This window comes from Falco punctatus (assembly GCF_963210335.1).
Source record: "Falco punctatus genome assembly, chromosome: 14".
NCBI lineage: Eukaryota > Metazoa > Chordata > Aves > Falconiformes > Falconidae > Falco > Falco punctatus.
In genome coordinates, this window is record NC_137594.1 from 14,707,620 (window position 1) to 14,733,486 (window position 25,867).

The window sequence follows — 25,867 nt, forward strand, 5'->3', positions numbered from 1 at the left end:
GACATCTGCAAAATGCTGCAGCATGATATCAGTGCTCTGGATGTCAGCAGTGACATATGAAGGTTGTAATAAATATTTTTTTCTGATTCACCTTAACCTGGGTTATAGACAATTTTACACAGGTGACTGCAGCCTCCACACTCTGCAGGCGGTTATGAAAGACGCTTCTCCAAGTTCACCCTGACTCATTTCAGAGAGAGAGTTGTTTAGGTGAGTGAAGGTATGGTTCAAACCAACCTGTCCTAAAAAAACACCTCTGACAGAGAACTGGACTGACTGAATCCAGAAGACTACAAAAACTGTAAACTATTATTATTTTAAACATCCTGTGATTATTTTAAGTCAACTTTATTTTAAGGCCCAATTCTGTCAGGTGTAGCTGATAATGGCAATTAAATGTGAATACAAACCGGGCAGAATTTAGTTTACTCTGATAAATGCAGAACATTAGAGCTTTCTGGAGCTCAGAAGTCATTAAGCCTGGAAATTAATCATGTTCGCATGCACAGAAAAATCTAGTCCCCAGAGAGTTTTGCTAAAATTCAGAAACAGATTCTTTCTGGGTTGAAAGCTATTTGTTCACTAACATTAAAAAACAAACACAGTAAATCTCAGTGCCAATGCCAGATTTCTAGTCTGCAGTTACCAGCATTTGTCCTGCATTAACATCTGTCTTGATGGTTGTGTTCCTAGATCCATCTAGATCCCAGACAGCATTTCATACATTGAAACAATGAGTGGCCTATTGTTGCTAAATTTATGTAGTGTAATTAAATGTTATCCCATCCACAAATCTTGCTTTGCTGTCATATATTTCAGGCCTATCCAAGTGCTGGAACACCAAGCACTACAAGAAAAAATGTCCAAGATGTGCTAGACCAAAAGTACTGCTTGCTAAGTCTGAAGACATATTGCTACTTGTTTATCTGTTTTATGTAATAACTCTCTTCTATCTTGACTGGCTGTTTATTTGCATAGTCTCCCCCAGTGATCCAGTTATCAGGTGGACCAAAATAATTAATACAATAAGAATATATGGCCATGATGCCTTCCTGAAAGGGAAGAGGGAGAAATTCATTGTGGATATTAATTGTCTGAAAGGGGGAAAAAAGACAGATGCATTAATTTTTATGCACATTTGCCATATATTGCTGCCGGTCACATCAGATATATAAGTGTTCTTTGATACAAGTATGCCTCTAAAGAGAGTGCTGGGAATCTTGTGCTGGCAGTTGTGTTATGTAAGTGTACTGTCAGACAGAGTGACTCGGGAAGTAGCTCTTATTTTGAAAAATTAAAAACCCACCAGAAAATAAAAAGAAAGGAATAAATTTATGGTTTTGGTTCAGGAAATCTCCTCTGGAGGCATAACATAGTGCTTAAAATAATGAGAAACCCTCTTTGGAGGTATCTCTTACCAAGAAAAAGCTATAGTCTAAAATTGCAATGCTAGAAATGCTGCCCTAGAGAAAGTTATAATACAATGATGAAAGACTTGAGATTCATTTCTGCAACATAAGAAAAATTCTGCCATGGCTCTAAACCAATGCCATTATAAATCTAGGAACATTGGTGCCCTAAAGACAGATCCTACTACAGCACCACATATGAACACTACGACTATGGAAATCTGGATGTGACAGTAGAAATATAATACCCTGAAAAGGAAGATTTACTCCACTGAAAGCTAATGAAGATCTGTGCTATCTAACAACAACTGTAACAACCCTCATCACCAATGTTTTGAAGGTTTCTCTGTTTCACAGTTTGCTTAGCAACTGAGGCCTTTCAACACCTACCACTTCATTCTGAAGTGAAGGGTGGACTTTGAGACAGTTTAATAAGACATGTTATCCCTTTATGGCAACATCAGAAAACCATTCATCCTGAAGGACAGTATGAAAGGCTAACTTGCTATTAGTTGCATTTGAGACTCCTCTACTAGGAGAAGGCCCTCTAGAAATGATGAATGCACAGGTCATGATGATTTACAGTAGAAGTCAGTCGAGGAAGCTACCTTGATATCAGAAATAATGGCATTATTCCTTCTTTAAATTGAGATAGTATCTGCAGAATGGTTTGACTGTAAGCAAGAACTTCATCATTTTACCACATCACATCAGTAAGTCATACTCCTTTATCAACCATCAATGGGTTCACAGAATTGAAAATATTATTGTAGGAAAAAATTTAGCCTTTTAACAGACTCCAGTTAAGTAACTCTATATTATAAAAATGTATTGGAAAATTATAGTAGCCAGTAATAGGAAAAAAATTGATAGCATCTTTATGTACCTTGATGGTATGTCTGAAAACTTGTCTGTTCTACCAGTATCAGCTGGTCAAGAAAAAATAAATGTTATCTCTTTTCCCAACCTTATCCTGTCACATAATTTCTATGAATAAATTTGAATTATATTTTAATTTTAAATTAACCCTATGGTCATATACGACCCAAGGTTCACAGACTTGTGAAGTGTAGTTCTCCTGACACTGGAAGATTGCTTGGGGTGACTCTTACATGTTATTATGGATGATTAATGAAAAGATGCAAGAAATTACACTGAAAGAACTACCAGAATAAAGAAGCTGCTAGTGGTATCCCCCAGAGACTGATCCTGGGATCTGACACAAGATTAGAAGACACTACCAATATCAAGAATTGTGAGATGAAATTTAACGCCATCTACAGGACAACCAGGGGATCCGGCCCAGTCAGCACGGGGCTATGAAAGGCAGGTCCTGCTTGACAGACCTGGCCTTCCTCTGTGACAAGGTGACCCACCTAGGGGATGAGGGAAAGGCTGTGCATGTTGCCTACCTGGACCTTGGTAAAGCCCTTGACACAGTTTCCCACAGCATCTCCTGGAGAAACCAGCTGCTCATGGCTTGGAGCATGTGTGGGTACAAACTGGCTGGATGGCCAAGCCCAACAAGCGGTGGCTAATGGAGTCACATCCCGCTGGTGACCAGTCACACGTGGTGTTCCCAGGGCTCAGTATTGGGGCCAGTTGTGTTTAATTCCTTTATCAACGATCTGGACAAAGGGATCGAGTGCACCCTCAGTAAGTTTGCCGACAACACCAAGTTGGGCAGGAGTGTTGTTCTGCTTGAGGGTTGGCAGGGTCTTCAGAGGGGTCTGGGCAGGCTGGACTGATGGGCTGAGGCCAATTGTATGAAGTTCAAGAAGGAGAAGTGCCAGGTCCTGCACTTGGGTCACAACAACCCGATGCAAAGCTACAGGCTTGGGGAAGAGCAGCTGGAAAGCTGCCTGGCGAAAAAGGACCTGGAGGTCTTGGTCAACAGCCAGGTGAATGTGGGCCAGCAGCATGCCCAGGTGGCCAAGAAGGCCAAGAAAATCCTAGCCCTTATCAGAAATAGCATGGCCAGCAGTACCAGGGTAGTGGTTGTCCCCCTGTACTCGGCACTGGTGAGGCCACACCTTGAATACTGCATTCCGTTTTGGGTGCCTCATTTCAAGAGGGATGTAGAGGTACTGGAGTGTGTCCCTCTGGACACAATAAGGACAATAAGGCTGGGGAAGGCTCTGGAGCACAAGTGTTATGAGGAGCAGCTGAGGGAAGTGGATTTGTTTAGTCTGGAGAAGAGGAGACTCAGGGGGGATCCTATTGTTCTTGACAGCTATGTAAAAGGAGGTTGTAAGCAGGTGGGGGTCAGTCTCTTCTCCCAGACAAGCAACAGGAAAAGAGGAAACAGCCTCTGGTTGCACCAGGGGAGGTTTAGGTTGGGTATTAGGAAAAGTGTTTACTGAAAGGGTAGTGAAGCATTGGCACAGGCTGCCCAGGAAAGCGGTGGAGTCACCATCCCTGGAGGTAGTTAAAAGATGTGTAGATGTGTCACTCAGGGACATGGTTTACTGGTGAACTTGGCAGTGCTGGGTTAACAGTTGAACTTGATGAACTTAAAGGTCTTTTCCAACCTAAATGATTCTATGATTCTGTGACTATAAGGTGCAGGTTTTTTAAAAATAGCAAAAAAGCTTCTTTTGCTATTAATGTACATTCATAAATCGGAAATTATGAAGACAGAAAGAAATCTAGATTATTGCTCAAAGGATGCTTATGTATTACCACCTTGATGCAGCTGTGAAGAAGGTGAATGCAATTCTAAATTGGATGAAAAGAAGCATTTTTATTAGGCACAAGGAAATATTAATGTTAGGAAATAAGAACACAGGAAAGACCTAATTTGGCACATTGCTATCTGGTATAGTTCTGATTATTCCTGATCCATATCCATTAACATAAATGAAAAAAAATATGAAGAGGGGTTACTTTTTAAAGTATGTCTTCTGAAGAGAGTCTGGGAGAACCTGGATTAGTTTAAACTACCTAAAGAGAAACTCAGGGCTGAACGTGAGCACTGTAATGATCTCCTACAGTGAACGCTGAATGACGAATGACAGAAGTACAGTAGAGAGAAAAGATTGGGACGTAGGATGGGGGCACTGGTGTTCTTTGGAGTGTTGCAATACAGAGACCTGACTGGTGTGTCCCCTGGAGAGACACAGGCCACTGACAGTGCTAATGAACTCTCTTGTTTCTCTTTTGGTTCTGTTTTTGTGGAGGTTTTTTACACCACCTTAACATTTATTGATTTAGTGTTTATAGCATGTTTTAAGTTAATTATAGAGCATAGAGAAGTACTTTCTGTAGATTCCTTCATGACAGGTAATTATGATGTGGTTGCCACTGATCAATAAGGAAATAATTCAGTGTTCCAGATGTTTTAAGCATTCCCTTCTAGTCTTCTGCTCAAAAGTTTAATAGTAATATATTTTCCATCTTTCTGGTGTGTGTTTTAAACAGCAGACATCCACAGAGTCACAGAATAGTTGAGACTGGAAAGTCAATTCAGTCAGTTTTCAATCCATCTGGCTGTCCCAAGTCTCAGTAGATATCCCCATTCTGATATTTTAAGAAATATAGTTACCATTTGAGAAGGAAAAAAATATAATTTTATCTTACATGCAATAATAGATCATTCTTGCTCAGATATGTATTTGCAAGTGTGCCTTCAAGGACAATAATTGGACCTGTAGGTGTCCAAATCTTCATCAGTTTGTATGCAGTTACTTGAACTGCATCCACATGATCCCACAAAAAGTAGAAAGTCTGTATATACATGAAATGTGGAACTATATTACTAATCACTACTTTGATTCCTCCTCCTCCAGTCCATTGCTAAATATCCATGGCTGATTTATGCATCACAGACATAGTGCCAATTCATTCACTGTCTGAGACAGCAGAAATATTTCTCAGATATGCCATTACCTTAGCCCATCCTCATGTAGGCAAACCCATCCAGGCCAGTATGGAGCTACACTTCCATTTTGACCTTAGTGAGTATTTGACCCAAATAACTTCCTAGTGTAAATCTTACTTAAATATCTATATTCTTTACTTTTAGTTCATTCAGATAACTTCAAGAAAACAAGAAAATGCATAGGCTACTAAGGATTAGTGGTGGCGTAATTAATGAGAAACTATCAAATAGGTGTGGTAATTACAACATTCTCTGGGACAAGGTGTTCAATGGGAGAATTCAAAGTACATCCAGGGTATTTAATCCCTTGGAACTCATTTTATATCTGCTTTATTAGAAATGAAATGTGAAGACTTAAACACTGGTCTTGCTTTCGTTGGTCAGAAAATAGAGCTTATAATTATCTTCATAGAGCAGGAAAGTATTTAAGTACTTTGCATTGTATGTATAGCAACACGTTATGGTTCACAATGCAAATTCTGCAGGAGCCTAAAATACAGGCAGATCAAAAAGAAAACTGTAAAGTAATACAACAGAGATGTGGTAAAGTATTATATATAGAAAGTTGTGCACTTAAAAATAAACATCACTTTCCTGTCTAGGGAAAAAAAATAAATGAAGAACTAACTGCCTCTTCAGTTTCAGGGAAACCAGCAGTCCTTGCCAGAAGAATAAATCAGACAGTAGGAGACAAAAACTATTACAGAGTCGCTGTGTGAAAAAGTGGCCTCATTGAAATTGGCTTTAGCATTGTGGATGAATGCCCGATGGCTCGAAACAGATCTAGTTTAGTAAACCTTATCTTCTTCAGTGGTAGATACTATGAAACATACTAGTTACAAGGTCAGCACTGCAAGGTCAAAAGCGTGTGTGGTCATGTCCTACGTACTGCATTTTTAAATGTAAACTAAATAAGGGAAAAATAAGGTAACATGTCATCTACTGAGCAGCTGGAATCGGTTATATAAGAGAATGTAGAGAAAAAAAGCAAGGGAAAGTAAAATGATTGATTCAGCTAATAACTGAAATCAAGAGAGCATAGATTCGTGCCACAAATGCTTCACATAGGTTTTTTTTAACTCCTGAAGCTGTGTTTTAGCCTGGTCTGCCTCTTAGAGCCTTTTCAAACAGCAGGTCATCACAAATGATTGTGTTCAGTACAGTAAAATCACCCATATTGCTTCAGTTCCTTTCCACTGTTATTTGCTGGACTGGCACTGTAAATCAGGCATGACCAAATCAGCTAAAGACTAATGGACCAGTTGCCAAGATACAGCTGTGTGCCTTTAGATGCTGAAGTCTGCAGAGGAAATTCTCGTTCTGTTTGCTGGTAACATCAGCATCCTTATGCTAAAAGCAGTACAATCACCCATGTAAACAAATGTCTTTCTCAGTTTCTAGCGCTCTCCCTTACCAGTACACCATTTGGAGTATAACCAATTGTATTAAGAGGAAAGGAAAAAAGAAAAGGTAAAGTGAAAGGAAAGTCATGAATGGTGTATATATATATGCTCTAATAAAGAGCTGGAAAACAAAAAATCCAACATGCTGAGGAAAGGAGGGGAAAGAAAGCAAGTTACTTCAATCACGTAATGCAAAGCTTAATGAAGATGGCAAAACATGGTATAACAGAAAACATATATACTATTTGGAAGATAACTTTGCTCTGTCCTTTTTGACAGAAATCTGCACCCACTTTGGCATCACAGAATTCTCTTTGATAGCTACAGTGTCCTCACACTAAAACCTCCCACCATTTGGAGAAGCTTGGTGCATCTAACAGATGCATATCTGTTAAAAGTATTCATTAGAGGAGTTTCATCTGGCAAAATAAGGCTTTGACAATGCCATAGGAAGCATGGTTGGAACAATAATTTCCTTTTCCCAGCTTTCTTCTAACTTGGTAGGTGTGTGCTGAAGACTACAAAGAAGTGCCAATTGAAGTTTCTGGGCCTGGCAGCTGGACACAAACACAATTTGTGAAGGAGGCTGAGTATCATTGCCCAGTGCTGGTCTTCAGAGGCATACTGCATAAAGAAGAAGTTCTTGTATAAAACCACAATTCCATACCTTAAACAACATGCATACAGACATGGCTTTTCCCAAGCTCTTGCTTCTTTTCCAGGCACTGAGCAGCCCATGCTACCTTACATCTGGTAAAAGAACTGCTGCACAACTGCAGTTAAAGTGTGCACCTTCTTGTTCTGCAATGCCCAGTTCTGTACTGCTTGTGCTATGAGTCTACTCAGATCCATACAGTGTGCCAGAATCACTTGGACAACATATTTACCTGCATAGAGGCACAAGGGCCCCTTTTTTCAGAATCTTCAAAATCCTAAAGCATTCTCTGCTGCAAATAATGTACATGATCTCAGACTTCCCAGGTATGAAGCTTGTGCACTGAATTTGCTCAGAGCAGGTTACTCGGCTTTCCCTCGTCTTTCTTGAAGGTTTACAAGGAGAAAGGCATATTTGAAATTTAAGAACAGCATATGTGGAAGCATGAACAGTAGAAAAAAGCTGAACATTCTTCAGTGAATTTTTATGCACCGTGTTACCTACATGACTTTCCTGGAATTCTAAGCTAAGGCCACCCCAAGGACTTGTCACTGCCTGTTATGAAGGAAAAGACAAACTGAGTAACAACACAGGAGAACAGAAAAAAATCTAAAAAGAAACCAGTCTAGCAGGAATTCAGTCAGCCATCCCCCTCTAAAAATTACCATGGTTGAATTCAGTGAGGCCAGACATGTACGCTAGCCTCAGGCTTGACAATCTGTCAGAAAACAATGCTAGCCTCCCATGCCATTTTGCATTTGGATATGAAATAAACCATGAAATGTTTTTTCAGGCCTGAAAAAGCTATCTGTGTTCTAAAGCTTCTAAAAGGACAGGCAGAGTCCGTTAATGGTAACATCTGACTGGGGAAAAAGCAAATGGATAGGTACTGGGCTTCAGGAAAGAATTGCATTCAGAAACACTCAAGCACATTGGAAACTCTTCTGCACTAAGCTCTTGGTGTACAGTCCTCAGCTTTTGTGGTACTTTCCATCTGCGGAATAGCTAACAAGAACTACCTAACCCTTACAGCACCACAGTGAAGTACTGTTATCTCCATGTCCCAATGAAATTGAGTTGCCTCCCTCAGAGGTCTGACTCAGATTCAATCATGAAACTGTAATCCCTGGCTCTCAGTGCCTCCTTCCCGCTGGCAAGAACATACTTCTCTCCTGGTTGAACTTGGCTGTTTAAGAAGTCTTAGATCTTTGGAAAATACTGCTTGGTGATGACATGAACAGGTTACTTTAAAGAGTAAGTAAGAAGAATAAAAGGAGAAAGACATTTTTTATGCAGCAGAATCATAAAAAAATTATTTAGTAAGTAATCCTACCTCCTTTTTGATAGAGTGGCTGAAAGATTCCTCAAAATAAAACATCCTGATGCTAAAACCTTGCTTTCTTGTTTGAAGGCTTTGTTTCCCTGGGCTCTTTCCAGAAGACCAAGCCAGCAGGCAGAATTCCAGTACTGCACAGGAACAACAGTGAACACAGCCTGGAAAGCAAATTGCAAAGTGAAATGTGACTTCATATTTAATACTGGGTCATTTTCTCAAACACCACTGACAACATATATGCATACTGTCTACCATCGCCCTCAGACCTGAAGAAAATAAATTCATTAATGTAAACAGAGTTTTGAGTATGGCAAGAGCAGAGCTGTGAAAATGTTTTGCATTCATTCTGAATGACCAAAAAAGTTCTGGAAACACTACACCTATAGACCAGCACCAAAGACAGCAGCTGCTTCTAAGCAGAATGCAGAAACCTCTGCAAAAACTGTGAAATGAAATGTTTGGAGGTAAGTGCAATGCTATTTCCCCAGAATTTCTATAAATTTCTGTATAGACAAGACAGAAATTCTTAATCTGAAATGCATACGCAATCCCTTTAAATGGACACTATTTACCTACAAGAGGTCAAAACACTTACTTAAACCAAAATCTATTTTTTTATGTTCCTTCTGTTGTTACAAAGCAAAGCCTTCATCATATAGCATTGTATAGTACTACTACCTCTTTTAGAAATATCTATAAATGAACAGAAAATAATCTACCAAAATTATCTTAATAATTATTTGGTTTCTAGGCAGTACTGCTGTAACTTCTCTCAGGGTGTTAACAAAGATGTTCAAAAAACTCATGTTGTCAATCATAAATGATGGTTTCTTGATTGCTTGGTTCAAATTAACAAGTATTTTTAAAAACTTATAAATATAATTAAATTAAATTTTTGATACTTTATGAATTTACTAGATGCCTTTTTCAGTCTGTATTTTTTGCACTAACTTTTCTGAAGTTGTTTCTTAGTTCCTTAGTTACTAAAAAGTTAAATATTGAAAGGGAAGCCAGAAGAGATTTGGACATCAAATTCAAAAGGACCCATGCTGTATCAGAAGAATATTGTAATTTAAAATCCCATAGCTGCAACTAAGGAAATGCTAGGAATGGCATAACCTACTACTTTGTGTCCTGTTCTTCTCTTTCCTATGGCCTGGCTCCTCTCTGTACCCTCCAATGCTTCTGTAATCCCTGCAGTTCAGTCCAATGCCCTCTCTTTTTTCACCACTATTTCTGTTCTTGCTTTCTTCATGTCCTGCTAATAATTCCTTCCACAAGATACTTGGGTTTCTCATTCAGTGCTGTTATGTCTCTGGTTGTTTAGCAAATACTTCAGTTTTCTGTTCTTACTGTCCTCTCCTTCACCAGCAGGTTACTGTCTGTCCCCCTTGTCTTGCCAGTCCTTCACATCCAGCTCAGGCAGTTCTCTCCTGTCTCCTCCAGACCATCAGCACAGGAGAGACTCTTTCAGGTGCTGCGCCAGGCAATAAATTTGGGTAGCAGCAACAGAGCTACTTTTCTACTAACTTCCTCCTGCATGCTGGAGAATGTTTAGATGCTGTTGTAAACCCCCCAGCAGGACTGGTGCTAATCATGTTCAGCTCAGACAAAACTTTGAGAGAATCTAAGTAACAGTTGTTAACACGTTTGTCTGGAATAAGTCATAGAATCATAGAATCATTTAGGTTGGAAAAGACCTTTGAGATCATCAAATCCAACCATTAACCCAGGATGGCCAAGTCCAGCATTAAACCATGTCAGAAGCTTACAACTTGTTTAAATTCTTCAGAGAGACCTCAAAGGACATATCCCTCCTTGAAGACTTCACTTTTCCTCAGACCCAAAATTGCTTTTCAGGAAAAATGGTTTGCTGCCTTTGGGAGTTCTTTTTTGGTTTTGGTTTGTTTGTTGGGGTTTTTTTGAATATATGGATAAAAGTCAGTTCTCTTTCAGACCAATACTTAAATTTTTGATAAACTGTATACAAACATTTCTATGTATCATGGAGAATGCTGGGTTAGCTTCACTCTGACCATTCCTGTTGCTTTCAACTGGATGTATCTTTGCCCGTCCATCACATGCTTCATTTCCCATGACTTGACAGTTTTGTGGTTTTTCAAAAGGGATCAGGTCAGACAGGCTCTTATAAATGTTGCAATACATTATTAGCCCTGGGAATATGAATATCTTATTCACCCAGAGTTAAACCTCAACAGAAGAGTCTGAAAGCACGAAAATCTCACTTAGAGAAAGACAAAAACTAGAAAAAGGAGTAAGTGTGGTCTCCTGCATCCACCAATTCCAGCACATCATTTCTAATCGTTCAAATGCAAGCCATAAAATACCACATTAGAAGTCAGAAGAGTATCAGCAAGCCCTCCTGTATGCCTGACACCATGCAAATACATAGGCAATGCAGACATGCCTATCATTTGTATACAGTCTCTAGAGGCTCCAGGAGTCTGGATCTGCACATCAGAAGCAGATTTATTGGACCGTGACTGTGTGCTCTGCGCAGTAAGAACCAATGAATCTTGTGTTGGATTGATTAAAATTGTAATTGTACAATCTCTGTGATCCAAAGAACGAGGAGTCATTTTTCACAGTGAAACACTTAGCAATTGGATAGACTCAAACTGTCTGCCTCATGGCATTTGTAGCTGTTCTTTACATTGCCACATAAATCAAAGGCATGTATTTTGACCCTCCTACACAAAATGCAGCCAAATAAGAAGTGATACCACAAAAAGAACATTGCTGGTTGAATTTAGAACAGCTTTTCAGACAGAAAAACAATAGTGAATATAAATCCCTTACCTCTTCACAAAATTTTATATAAACTTCATAATAAAAAACACAAAAAATATAAAATTAACAACTAAGTTGCTTAAACTGTACCAATATTCTATTTTTACCACTACATATAAAGGGGAAGAAAGAGGGGAAATGCCAACACAGAAATAGGTAGCAAAATGATCAGGTTCATTTCAAAATTAGAATGGGTGAGCGGGGGAAGAGTTACCCTCACTTCTTTGTTTATATTTCCATAAAAGCTGTTCATAAGACCAAGAATTGAAAACCCTTGCTCTCCATGCTTAATAAGGTTTTCAGGCAATAAAAATCATAGCAGTTTTAAAAAAAAAGTTTAGATTCTGGTTTGCCATCCATTATGGTTATGGAAAAACGTAAACCACATATACAAACAACCTATGGAATACTAAAACAACTGCCAAACCTCTTCAAGAATTCTGCTATAGCTCATGGGCTAAGAATCAGGTGTCAATTTACATTACTAGTGCTCATAAAACTTCTCCACTATAGTAGAAAAACTGCAGGTATTTCTCTTTGAGTGACACATCCACCCCACCTCCCAAAGTAAAAGGGAAAGAGGTAAAAAACCACAGATGCTCAGAAGAAATAACCATATTTCCAGCAGTCAGAAAGTTTTCTTAGGAGATTGCTCAGACAGCTATTGTGACATCTAGTATGTCTACATTCATATGGAACTGAAGACAGAGCAGAGTTCAGAGACAGTCTAGGACAGAACAACTCATCAAGGGGACTGCTATTGTCCAAGGGTCTTAAATCTGATTGTTCAGACTCATTGTGTTATGCAGTTAATGAGCTACCTTTGTATCACGTTATTGATTCTGTGCTCTAAACTATCTATTCTGTAATTCAAAGGAGCAAAGAACAGACTAGAGACACATTAGTGGCACCTGTGGAACACAGTTTAGCTGCCCACCAGCACACCCTTGCAATATATATGACACAGACTCCAAATGTCAGTTTGTGCTATGAACTATGTTAAAATTATGAAATCACCATATAAGCAAACAAAAATAAGAAGCTTAAGATGGAAAGCATCTATGCATTTCAAGTTCATACACATTGTCAGTAATTGTAACTTCCGTTGCAGCCTTCAGCAGCTACATCTGCTGCTCAGGTGACACCAACAAACTCAGCCACTACCCAGTTTATTCACATTCTGAGGAATCACTTGCAATAGCCATAACAGTTCTTGATTTGGGGTTATTCTTAGCAAAGTCACTCACACAGCTCCCCACAGCTCTTATCTGAAGCGATAAGAGAACAAATAAAAATTGTATCCTGCTTACCACAATTAATATATTTCCAGCAGGTGATGCCACAGTTCTACCCAATCAGTGACAGTACAAACATATTTTCCAATGAAAACCAGAATGACCGCATTTAATCACTTCTTCTATGTCACATTATTTCTTTAGATTTATAAATTAATGGAAACCAGTCGTATTTTTCACAGCCTGATAAATTAAAAGTGTGTTCACAGAGATCTGACCATTCAGAAGCACAAAACTCAGACCCAACAAAGCAAATTATTTTAGCGAATCTGTAATCTAAGATCACAAAATATACCTTTTATACATCCATAATAATTTCAGGGGTCACATAATCAGTGTAACTACTTGCCTGCAGCTAAGGTAGGGAGTCAGCCAAGATATCCAGTATGTTAGCGAGCAAAACCCATGCACAGCTTCTGCTCAAGAGCCTGTAGGAGTATCTATTACTATGTCAGACCTCAGTCTCTAATACTTCAGCTGTCAAGTTCAACATATTTTAAACTTTGTAGAAATGGTAAAGGAAGAGATCATGGCCCACAGCATCCCAACACATTCTTTTTCCTTTGGAAGGCTGCAGAACCACTGCTTTTGCTTAGAAAAGTTGTAGCAGGGTGACAAGTCAGGCCTCAGAGCAAAGCCAAGACTTAAAACTTGACCTTGACACAAACAGATTCTGAAGTATAAAAACTCTGTGTTCAAAAGCTTCTCCTGTGGGGTTTACTGTTTTCTGCATCTGAACCCAAGTGGTTTGAAGATACAGTTCAATTTTTCATTTCTCTTGAGAGCCTTTCCATGTAGTGGAAGAACAAAGCTACCGCATTGCTAAATCACTGAATCAATGTCAAGATGTGTTTATTTGAAAATCTCCGATAGACTGTAAAAAACATTTTCTTCAGATAAATGTATCACCATGATTGTGGTTCTATACCTTTTTATCACAAATGATAGCTACTTCAGAAGAAACAGAAACAAAGGCATACTTAGCTTTTTAAAAATTTGTATTAACTATCTCTTTTCTTCATTTGAAGCCTCCTCCTCTGAAGTTAGTATCAGTATCAGAACTGTCCTACCTGGGGGGAGGTTGAACAAGGTTCATTCTGGAACACGTTGGTTCAGCTCCTGGCATTTGCTGGCAACTTTCTTTGCTAAAGTGACAGAAAGAAACCCTTGTTCTAGGAGTACATTCCTAGCACAGTCAGGAGGGATGGACTGAGGTGGGGGCCTGCCAAGGGCTGGCTGTCCTATAGGTTACCATAAAACAAGGACACGCTGTAATTACAACATAAAGCAACTGGCTGTGAAAGATTATAGCCATCCAAACAGGTGTTTGTTTTTTCTTATAAATATGTAGGAGCTGTTCTGCTTCCATTTACTGTTTCAGCTAACGGCCGTAGGAATTTTGCCAATTTGCTGTGTCAGGTGTGTCACTGCTCATTTGACTTTTCTAACCAGGCTTTTCCTAGTAATGTTCACCAGAAATTACTAAAAAATAATTAAACAAACCCCAGATCCTTTATCATCTCTTGCAATTAGAAGAGTTTTCTGGGATCGGACTATTATGACATAATGTTTATTTATATATTAACTGTTTTATAGGTGAACGATCAGTAATTCAACATACACAAATGGACCACTAGAAAAAGCTGTGATGAGTTTGCACCAGCCTTCAGCTCTGACATTCACTGCTGTCCTTTCAGGTGCTCGCTACAGGCAACTTCTGGCTATACCTTTACCTTCTCTTTCTGAGAGCAACTTGAGAACAGGAAGGTCATTGCTGACTTTCTTTCACATCAATAAAAAATAAACCTAGTTAAAAGCAGAGGAAAATATGATAATAAGAAATGCCATCTAGCACTCCCCTCTTCTATGCAGCCCTGAGAGGCTGCAGTAGGAACAAAGTTCCAGGGAACAGGTGCCTTCAGTCTTGCAGAACACTGGTTTTGTTAACAAATCACCACCAGTGGCCCCTTCTACTGAAAAGCTTTGGATGCAACAGCAGAAAGTAAAAGTCTCTAGCATTTAGGAGAGTCAATTGCATACAGAGCGTTGTGGAGTTCCAGAGGCTTATACCAGAATGATTCTCAAACAGTTATCTGCACAGGGCCAGCCCTCTCGGTCCTATTCTCTGGAACTGCATGGTGCAGATAAGAAGTGTGACTGCAGCTGGACTTTCCAAGTCTTCTTTTTCTCCTTTTTCTTTTTTTTTTTCTTCCCCTCACTGCAGGGAAAAGCGAGTCCTAAACTACTGGCAAGAATCTGTGAGAGGAAACAAACTGCAAAGCAATTTATAGTGAGTATCGATCATTTGGCTGAATGTCCAGGAAGTCAATCTGCGCTCAATCTTCCCCAATGTATGCTTAAATACTATACACTAACTAAAACGGACAGCAGAGCTCTGATGGCCCATCTATACTGAGTGTCGTTTAATTGTGCACATACCTGAGTGATCTTTAAATAAGCTGCAGCCACAGTAGCCAAGGCCTTAGCAGCAACCAGCTGTCTGAACAGTTGTTTCTTTGTTGAATTTTGCAGCCCATCCTGAACTCTGTGTTGTTTTTCCATAGTGAGCTTAAGGTGTACGTATAGCTGGGCAAACTTGCACGGATGTACACAGTGTATGTGGCTGCCTACCCTGAAGCAACTTGTACTGAGTGCATGTGCCCAGGCGCTGGCCACGGCGGGTCTCTGTGAGGAGAGGCCGGGGCTGCCCCGCGCTGACAGGACCGGTTCCAGCCGGTTCCGGCCGGTTCTGTGGCCGCCCCCGAGCAGGGCCCAGCTGAGCCCCTCAGCGACACCTCTGGGGAAACCGGTCTGGGAAAGGGCAAAGCGCTGCCCCACAGCCAGGGGACAGCCTGAGGGACAGGTGTGAGGGACAGGTGTGAGGGACAGGTATGAGGGACAGGTGTGAGGGACAGGTGTGAGGGACAGCCTGAGGGACAGCCTGAGGGACAGCCTGAGGGACAGACCTGAGGGACAGGCCTGAGGGACAGGCCTGAGGGACAGCCCTGCGAGCACCGAGGCCAGAGGAGAAGGGTGTGGAGGAGGTTCTGAGGCTGGAGCAGGGGTTCCCCAGCAGCCTGTGAGGAGACCATGGGGGAGCAGAAACCCACACTGCAGCCCATGGCAGGCCACATGCCAGAGGAGATGAATATTTCCCAAAGAAACTGTGGCCTAAAGAGTGGACCTGCACTGAAGTGGGGAAAAAGTGAGAGGAGGGGGAACACAGAGAGGAATGGCTATGGACTGACCACAACCCGCCATTCCCAATCCCCTGCCCTGGCTGGGGCCGGCAGGTAGAGAATCACCCTGGGTCTGTATGTGCTGTTGTCATTTCCCATACCCATTGCCTCCAGAGAAAGAAGTGTTGTCTACTACACTCACAATAAAAAACTGATCCTCAAAGTCTAGATAACAGGTAATACAAATCATCAATCCTTGTAAAACAAAATCTTCCTTTACAGGCAAATGCAGTCAATGAAATTATGATAACTATCATCTCCTATCTAACTTACATTTAATTACTTCAAAAAGGCTGAATAAATTTGAAGGAGCATTAGATCTCTAAAATACACTCATTTATGGCAGTTTCTTCACCACTAAAAAAATTTATTAGTTTTCCTGTGCAATATAGGCATGCACATATACTCCAAGCTACAATAAATTGAAACATAAATTATACTCTAAAGTTGTACATAATATGCAAAAGATACATTCTATCTCTAGCTGGTCATTAAATTTTATTGCCAAAATTATTTTTGCAATAGCCTTCAAGTTTTAACACAGGAAACTAATCTTAGATTTTTCCAAATCTTCTGATTCACATACTAGTTAAAGTGATTGCCCTTGCTAAAACTGTACTAGCTAAAACATACGTGATCATGCTGAAATCTCCCACTCATAGTGCAGCCCCTTCAGGCCACTGTATTTTAAGAATCGGTTTTGGCTATTCTGGATCAATGCTGGCAGCATTTCTTTGAAATCCACATTTACCACTTCCCACTTAGGGCAAAAGCAACAGCTTTATTCTGGACTGCATTCCAGTATGTGATATCTTGCTTGGAATTACTGGGTAAGACAAGACAACAACTGCTCTGCTTTTTTCACAATTCTGTCTTGTGAATCAGAGATGCTATGGCCGTATTTCCGAAAACCTTCCCAATGGACCGTATAAGTTACGACATTATGCATACTCTAAACTGTTTTGGCATAGGAACATACATTTAAATCTGTTATGCAGAAGGGTGGATATATTTACTAAATTTCAATAACAGCATTTGTTCAAATAATTTTTAACACCTGACGGAAATATCTAATGGCCGTAAAACAGGCACACCAAAATCTTTCTCAAAAATTAAAGCATTTTGGAAAGGTACTGGAGAAAGAGCACTGGGAGGGGGAGAGCGGGACAGTGTGATGTATGAGGTCATTCAGTGCTGGATATTCTGCCCTTGATTCAGCATCAATACCCACCTAGAGCCAGTGGCACCGCCGTAGTGGACAAAATGTAAACATCAGGTCACAACCACCAATGCATAATTATCATATACCTCACAGGCATGGCTAACTGTACCTTTTGGAGTAATTACATCTTATCCACTGAAAACACCTACTAGAATATGCCCCTCATTCCACCCATTAGTGTGTAATGTGGCCTTGCCTGATTAGCAGATGTTTTATACTAGCCAGAGGTAGCTTATTATTGAATAAAAGCTATCTTGTAGCTTAAGTCACGTGTGTATTTCTATCCTAAAACAATAAACTACAAGAGCTGAGGAGAAAGGAGAGTGGGATCATGAAATATTTCACACATAACAAAACCATATATGCAGAAAAGTATTTCTGATGTGCAATACCAGGAAAGGTTTTATATACATAGAACATCATTATTATTGCACATAAGTACTAGGATTTGACTGTTTCACCTCTAGGTGTCAAGGACAATAGTTAATTCATACAAAGTAGATAAATGAGGTGGAAACTAATCAGAAGAGGTTTGTTTATCTGTTCTTTCATGATATATTACACTGCAATAATAAGACAGTAACTGTGTGTTCTATCTGGCTGAGAATAACTTCCAACATCATTTCTCATTTTTACATATCAGATCTGAAAGCACCTCCCAGTCTTTGAAGTTCATCACAATTCAGAAATAGTAATTAAGCCCAGCCAACTGGTAACAGGGGATTTAAACAAGAGAAGTAACAACATTAAATTCCACAAGTCTGTATTGTTTTACTTGCCTCAACTGACTTGTGTGCGTGTCATCTCCTGTTTCCTCTGAATGTAATGGTCACAAGTTCCAGAGACTGCATTAAAATGGTAATTTTTCTTCATCCTGGGAAACTCCAAATATGCATGTGGTTTTAATTGCATTTTGATATTTTTTTTAAATGTGAAAATACTCATTGTCTTTTGTTAGTACATTGTATTACAATGCAAGAAAACAATTATTTTGGAACACATGTAATATCATGCTTTGATTTAAAAGTCTGTATTGCTAAATATGCTCTCAACAATCCAACTACAACCTGCTTGCTTGCTGGCAGATGGGAGGATGGGGAAGGTTTGTAAAAGAAAATCTTCTGTCTTATGCCAAAAATCCAGAGATTTACCAAACAGCTGATGTGGTTCAGCAGAAAACAACTTCCTGAACAACTAAGAAAATTGAGTTCATTTCAGAATTTCAATTTACTTGTCCAATGGCAAGGGCCTCTCCTTCTCTGTGTTGATAAATACTGACACAGAAGTGTGTTATGTTTGCTATTTCTAGAATTCGCAACAGGAGAACTGCCTTTGCCCTCCAAAGGCCAAGACCTCCAGAACTGGAGCAATCTGACAGAATACACAGTGTTCGCTTCATATTTTTTCCCAATTACAAAACACTGTTATTTTGTTTCCCTTAAAGATGCCAATTACAAGCTGCTTACTAAAAAAATAATTTACAGGCTGAAGGAAGTTGATGAGAAGCTACTATTTCTGACAGCAGATTTAACAGTAGAGAAAATGATAAAATAAATGAAGAGGGGGGAGATGTCTATTTAAGCAAGTCAATGAGAACAGATAGAAAAAAATTTATGTTCTGATAAGTGGTAGGAATTTGATTTAACAGAATTTATTAACCATACATATAGTCCTTCACAAGCTCATAAATGCAAGCAGAGGTCTAATACAATCCTATATCCTCCTCTGCCGTCTCACTTTTATAAATGTAAAAGGCACTGACAGCCAAATAAAAATAATGCATTACTTCAAGAGTCTTTAGAAGTAACTGAATTGTTGTTATGCAGTAATATTTATATTGTCTGCCAATGTGCTATATCTACTTTTTATAAAACATAAATAAATTTTCAAAGAAGCATATTAGAGCCTTGCCTGCAATAGTGAACAGGAGTTTCTGGAGTAAGTCACATAAGCAGATATAAGCAGGCATGGATTCACCTTGAGCTTTTAAGAAGGCACAGAAAGCCACAAAAATGTCTCATTACTCTAAGAAAGAATTTCATTCTCATAGGTCACAGTCCAATTTTGCAGATTCTTGCAAAATCAGAATTGCTGATTATTTTAGATAACCTGTAAATGTTTTGCTTTAGAATATTATGTGGTAAATGCATGGGAATTGAATGATGTGAAGAATCACCTACCCTGCGTGAACCGAGTTCTTTCATGTATGCTAATAGTCAGCTACAAAACAAAATTGAATGCAGATTAACTGCACTTGCATCTTAGGCTGAGCAAAGGACATATGCGTATTTTGAAAATCAGATTTTTAAAAGCAGATACATAACATACTGTTAGCAGACCACGTGCCAAAAATGAGGAACACAGAGTCTGGCTCCTGACAAAACTATCAGGGTATGAACATTCTTTTCAAGGAGACAATAAATTATTTCTATATGTTTAAGAAGAAGTTACATAAAGCTGAACTTCTAAAAATGGCAAATCTATTTCTTATTTTGTTGGGGTTTTAAATTTATTTATCTGCAGCAGACCTTAGCTTCCCACAAAAATACACCTGGGGAGTTGGCTCCTAATGTTCCAATATATTCCTAAGAGAAGAGAGTGACAGGCTGTGCTTACCTCATAGCACTGATGGCTGGAGTGGTTCACGGGAACGCTGTTTCCAGTCAATTTTAACCTAAGTGGCAAGTCCTTCAGAGTCCCTTATCATTCACAAATAATCCAAAGTGTCAGATGGGGAGGGATTCTCTCCTTCAAGACTAGAGCTATATAATGAAAGTGCTGACAGTCTTTTAATTATCAGTGGCAAAAATGGGTGCTACTATAATAAATCTCCTTTCCTAAACACAGACAAATCAAAAAACTAATTAGTAGCTTCATCAAAGCTCTCTAGGATCAAAGCTGGTCAAAAAGATTATATAGGAAATGCTACTCCAACTGAGTTTAAAATTAAGATGGTCATTTGGGTATACTTAAACACCCCACACTGGTAGTCAAATAAGAATGCAGTACAATATTCTGCTGACATAAAAAAAGATGCCACATAACATTACATTATGGAAATATATATACACATTCTAGTTTTACTTTTTTTCATTTCCTTATTTTTTAAGGAAAACATGACCAGCATTGAAAAGGATAAATGAATGCCATGGAACCCTGTAACATTTATGATTATGATTATACAATATTAACAGATCTTTTCTATAGTCTACACCTTACAGTAAAATCAAGAAAATGGACATTGAATAATGGTTATCTGGCAAAACAATAGCTCTGGATATCTATTTCTATCTCTCTCTTACACAAGTGGCAATGATGCACTGTAAGATCATAAACCAAGGCAGTTGATTCAGACAAGCTCTAATAAGAAACAGTGAATCAGTGGTTCAGCAAACCCAAAGATACGAATATATCAGTGTAAAATGTTGGAATGATTCTGAGCACGTTAACTATAAAATATCATAGCATATTTGTTGGCATGCTAGAAATACAAAAAAAAAACATTAATCTTAGAAATTCACCTTTATGTCTGCCACTGAGAAAGGATGCTTTTCTGACAGAAATGCACTGTTATCAGTGGCATTCTCTAATACACATACTATGTAGAGCTGTAAAGCTCTGATACTTATCCTATTACTTTCCTGGCAACACACATTTCTAGAGTTCAGCAAACCAGTCTGAGATACTGCCAAAAAATTATTTCACATTTATTTAAAAGACTTTTCTTCACTTCAAATGACTCAAAACAATTACAGGTATCTTCCAGTTTCTCACTACTATTATGACAACAAACAAATTCATAAACCTTGCACATGCGAAACAGAAGAAATCACACTTCTGAAAGAAAAATTAACAGAAAGAGTCACAAACCCCATATAGTCAGATAAATATTAGAACAGGGTTTCTATGACATAGAGATAAAACAATGAGGAGATTTCAAAAACACAAACATTATGTGGTCAATGGGAGATAAGTGCCAGCCTGCCCTGTGACTTTGAAAGTTTTGCCATAAAGCACTGAGTAATCACTGCAATAAGGAAATCTTTAGTATTGTCTAAGTAGCTGTAGGGAAGTATGTGGAAAATACACTGAAAACAATGCTGATCTGACACAGAAAACAAAAAAAACAATTCCCTTTGAATATAAAATCCACTAGACCAAGAACTGAAACATTTTGCAAATCCTATTAAACCACAAATTGCAAAATCATTGTGTACTGTGATTTACACAAGAAATTGCTGAAGATGTCACAGTATGAAATTCAGTTCCTAGGTAAATTATTCTTCTAACTGCAAATAGGTAAAATTTATCTCAGCTGAAGTCCTGATTGAGTTATCAAGTTTGATAGCAGTTCAAGCTATCAAATAATACAAATACAAAAAAAAAAGCCAGGGAAGAGCAACCCCAATGTGTTGTTTGGATCAACAAGTCTGGTGAAATGTCTCAGTTTCTTTTTCTGGAGATTCACTCTTCTTTCTTTTCTTTCGTAAGAACTGCCATACTTCTAAACTTTCATTCTTGAATATTGTTTCTAAGTGCATGTATTGCAAAAAGTTACTCTTCACTTTTCGAGTAAGATATTGAATTCTCACTCATCATATAACAAGCAAACAATAGAAAAAGTGAACCCTGGACACCTATGGATTTTCATCAGGTGAATTGTTTTTTTTGGAGGCTGAAAAGGTACAATATCATCTGAAACCAGAACATCTGTTACACCCTCCAAAGAAACTAGATAAGAAGAATGATGAAGTGGCATATGGACTATCCATGAAAGTTACTTTTTGTTCAGCATTTACACACAATGTTTACACAAAAGCGGAATGTCACCAGAGATTATTTCAGTTTTGTGAAATGAAACCACAAAGCAGGACCTTCTTGGTCCTCATTATGAGTCCAGATACAACATCTGGGCATTGGTCAAGCAAAAAAACCTCACCTTCAATAATAAATTCCTTTTGTATCTTTTTCCCAGGGTATGTTTCATGGGAGTGGCATCTAAGAACAGCAGAAGTAATTGAGGTCCTAAAGGATGCTGTAACACCTGTCACTGATACATTTAGAACTTTTGTTATATTGCAAGGTAAACTGATTGTCTCCATTTCTTCTTGGATGATGTGTAGAGGAAGATATTCATTCCTTATAACGATAAATGAAAAACTACTGAAAGTGTTTTAATATCACAAGAGTAATTAATGTCAATACACATACCATCAAAAGCCAGTCTCCTAAGGGAACAGTAATGTTCCGAGTAAATGCAACCTACTACAAAATTCTTTTCAAGAGCAGATGCTTTTTTTTTTCCTGATCCTCTGTAGTAAACATTTCACTTACTTAAACTTTAAAATACAATTATATTTCCAGGGACAAAACTATTTGTCCATACTGTACTGACAAAGCTTTTAGATTTATGTTAAACAAATAATTGCATTGACTTTTTTAAAAAAGGCATTTGTTTTGCATTCCACAAACATTCCCTGTATGTTTCCATCCCTGCCAAAGATTTAGAGTGAGATATGCAAGCCTACCTATCCAAGAACTCCTTCAATTCTTTCAGCATGCTCTAAGCACTAAGAATGGTCAGGCATGATTTAGTCACCGTTATTGATGATCAAATCGGATTTTCTCTGCGTGAGGTTTATGCCTGGCCTGTTTTGCCACACACATATTAATCAGCTATGGTCATTGCCTAAGCCTAAAATATAGATAAGATGAAAATTGCTGTAATATGGGCTTGCACAGCTTTCTGTGATTCTAGGGCTGATGTAAATGCAGCACACAGGACAAAAGGCTGAGATGGAAACAAGCCTGACATTTATTTATTTCTTTTTACTTCCTGTTTTTCCATTTGTTGGACTCAGGGTATTTTGAAAAGGAGAACATAAGAGAAATGGGACACAGAAAAGTAAGATTAAGCCACCATTCCAAAACAAAACATGGAGTGTAGTGGGGCTGACAGCATATTTAACTGGGTTATGGTGAAGTCACATCCTGAAGTCATGTTTTCTCAGTTTCTGTAGAATCCAAACCTAGACTGGGGTGCAGCTTCTCCGGTTATGCATGAACGCCAGCTGAAGCTTATCTCCATGGATGGGAAATTCGACATATCTTTTACCAATGTGCATTTTCTGAAGTCTGTACAGGAATCAGCTGCTGCTAATCGTATTTCTAAGCTACCAGACTAGCCAAAATTCACATCAATCACCAGCTGTCTTTTGGTTGTTGCCATACCGAGTAAATACCTTCTAGCACCCCATGGGACATAACTGTGCTGCTTAATATTTTTGGCACTTCCATATTTTGTCAAACATAGTTGAAACTGGTCTGCAGACCTATCCATGGAGGTAAAAAAGGAATGACACAGACAGTATTGTTTAATTATGTTCAGGCAAAAATACTTCTAGATTTACTGTAAAAATAATAAAGATTATACTTCCACACAAATCTTGAAGTGCACAGTTTATTTTTTTTAATAGCATATATATGCACAGTGTGAAAAAGATGTAGCCATCTGATCATGTACATGTTTTTAAAACTAATTGAAATGTATACATTAATAACACTTTCAGTGGGGTATTTCTAGCTTAAAATCCACCTGTGTGATTCAAAGCACTATCAGGTTCTCTGGACCTCTTTATCAACCATCTCATTAGCAGTACTGAAATGGTGTGGAATCAGTCTGGGGTACATCTCCCTTTGTGTGGAGACTGAAACTGGACCATTGCAGAATTCCATAGGCAACACAATCATTAAGGACAAGCCATTTTTAGATCATTAAGAGACAGAAATTACCACTACACGATTTAGAGAGGGGGGAAAAATCCCAAACACCACTACAATTGCATTAAGCCTTTTCATCAAAAAATGCATTAGGGGTGCATAGGCCTTTTACTGATTTGCTTCAGGTTTCCTAGAGTTCACCCCTGTCTTTTCGGGGTAAGTCAGCTTGTATTGCAAGCCTAAATGCTAGATGGAAAGTCCTGAGATTCATTGCTTTTTCTAAAATAACCTTTCTGATGTTCCCTTGGCCGCATACAGTGCTGTATTGGCTGCTAGTGTGCTTGCATAATGCATGCTCTGCAGTAAGCTGATTCCTTACTGAAAAATATAGCACTTTAATGTTTGTGGAATTTGTTGCAAAGAAAGCAAGCTGTGTCTGGGACAAGCTTCAGTTTAATAGGCAAGTAAATTGACCAGACATTTTAAAGGACAACTGTAAATATCTCTTCAAAATCATCAGTACAGCTAAAACTAAGTCTATCCAGTGACAGTACTGAGTTAAGGGGAAAAATATCCCCCCAGCCTGAGCCAATTCTCTCCCTTTGTTTATTCATATATATGAAGAAAGCCAATCAAAGCTGGATTTGGGGAAAAATGTGAGGAGAGAGAAGTGCAGTGACCTGCTTATCTCTCACCATTGCTCTCTCCCTAGCTCTGACATGGCTGAGAACAGTTAAGAGCAGGTTGCACAGGTAGAATGAATTAGCCAGTCTGAAGAAAACATTTCCCCAGAAAACTGAGTCAGTCCTTGGTTCCAGAGTCAGCTAAAAGAGGCTGCTAGCCTGTGGCATTCTAGTGTTGATGGCCAGAGCTCATTAAATATGATGATCTTTGTTCTTGTGAAAAAGGTAACTACTGGCATGAATGGGCATTTCCTCATTAAACATCACTTTGTCCCTGGTAGGGCCCCAATATTTTAAACTTAAAACTCTAAGTCTCCTCCCAACATCTGAGCAAACAGTTTTTAGAAATAATTTCTGTAAAATGAAAAATGATTTTTTTTTTTCTTATCATGATGCAGGGAAGTTCTTGGCACAGGAAACTCTTTGATGTCTTTAATGAGGTAAGAGCCCCCCCCGCCCCATGATGTCAAAGCACTATCATATAGATTGCTGCAATAAAAATGGATCCTCTGGACTCCACCTAAGATATTCCTTTATTGTCTGGGAACTCAAAAAATATTAACGTATCTTAATAACCTACTTCTTTTAAAAGAACATGGTAACATGGGCCATATAACCACAGAGATTTCAAAGTTTTGGGAAAGAGAGAATATCCATTGCACTACTCTCACACTGTCAGAAGACTTTAAGTTTGCTCTAAGTGTAAATTGTGATTGTTTTCCCCACATAGCTCCTATGGCTCAGTTGTGGGAGAAGATTTCAAAATAAAAATCTTGCAGAAAATCCTGATTCTGAGGACTTCAGGCCCACGTCCTATTATGTATCCTTGTCTGACTGCTAGATAAGGAACACAACATGATCCAGAGCTTTTACAAATTTTTCAAGCTTATATCCTAAGTGGTGTCCTATAAAAAGGAAAGGGGAAAAAAGAGCTATTATTCTTTTTGTGGCTAAATCTTTAACAAATATGATTAACTGAATAAAATACTAAAAATAGACACCTGGATCATCTAACCTAAGCTCATGCAAGAGATTAAATAATGATGTATTACATGTAAAGTTTCCTATGGGAAGGCCAGAGCATTGAATATTTGCATGTTGTTGGCAGTGGAATTTTAAGCAGTGTTTTTCATAAGATAGTCAAACTTACAAGGTAGAGAAATGTAAAGAGGATGTGAAGGGCGAGTGCATAAGCATGTCTAAAGGAAAGTCAT

General features: G+C 38.7%; 1 long non-coding RNA gene across 2 annotated transcripts in view; it reads right to left on the reverse strand.

Annotated features, from left to right (window-relative positions):
- LOC308073097 overlaps positions 1–25,867 on the reverse strand; it is a 271,143-nt gene that overhangs the window by 134,012 nt on the left and 111,264 nt on the right. For both annotated transcript variants that reach the window (XR_013931903.1, XR_013931904.1), the window contains exon 2: positions 8,681–8,841. This is a non-coding gene — a long non-coding RNA (uncharacterized lncRNA). The remainder of the gene's footprint in view (positions 1–8,680; positions 8,842–25,867) is intronic.